The sequence below is a fragment of the Arachis ipaensis genome, chromosome B09, assembly GCF_000816755.2.
Source record: "Arachis ipaensis cultivar K30076 chromosome B09, Araip1.1, whole genome shotgun sequence".
Classification (NCBI taxonomy): domain Eukaryota; kingdom Viridiplantae; phylum Streptophyta; class Magnoliopsida; order Fabales; family Fabaceae; genus Arachis; species Arachis ipaensis.
This window is the reverse complement of record NC_029793.2, coordinates 115,540,306-115,540,947: the sequence shown is the minus strand read 5'-3', so window position 1 is coordinate 115,540,947 and position 642 is coordinate 115,540,306.

Sequence of the window (642 nt, the reverse complement as noted above, 5' to 3'; positions counted from 1 at the left end):
ATAATAGAGTCGTTTTTTAATTAAATTATTATTTAAAATAAATAATTATATAATTTTTTAAAATATTAATAACTAAATTGTAATTTTTCCAAATCATTCCTTTCAAAATATAGAAAAAAAAATTTGAAAAACTTTTTTTCTCAAATTACGTACCATAACTCTATGTAATGGCTTTTACTCTTTTCTATTTCTTCATCATCTCGTTGTGCCTCCCAAAATCGTTCCCCCTATTAAGTAATTAATTAACTTGAACACACTTTGACAGAGGTAAACCCACAAAACCCTTATTCCTATCCAGTTTTCTATTATCTCCTTTGATATTGATATATCATTCTTTGTATTGGTTTTATCCAGTAAGATTAAAATTTTAGCATGAATAGTTAAACTCATTTAAAAATTTGAAAGTTTATCGGGTTTATAATTTGATAAAAATATCTTTTAAAAAGACAAAAAAAAAAATGATATCCAAAATATTCAACTATTATCACGGTGGATAGTGAGAAGTTACATTGAGGAGTGATCATGTGCTTTAAGTAATGAGAACTCAAAAGTGTGTTTTTAGAAAGAATAATTTGAAAAAAATTGGTTATTAATATTTTAAGAAATTAGATAATCACTCATTTTAAATAATAATTTAATTAT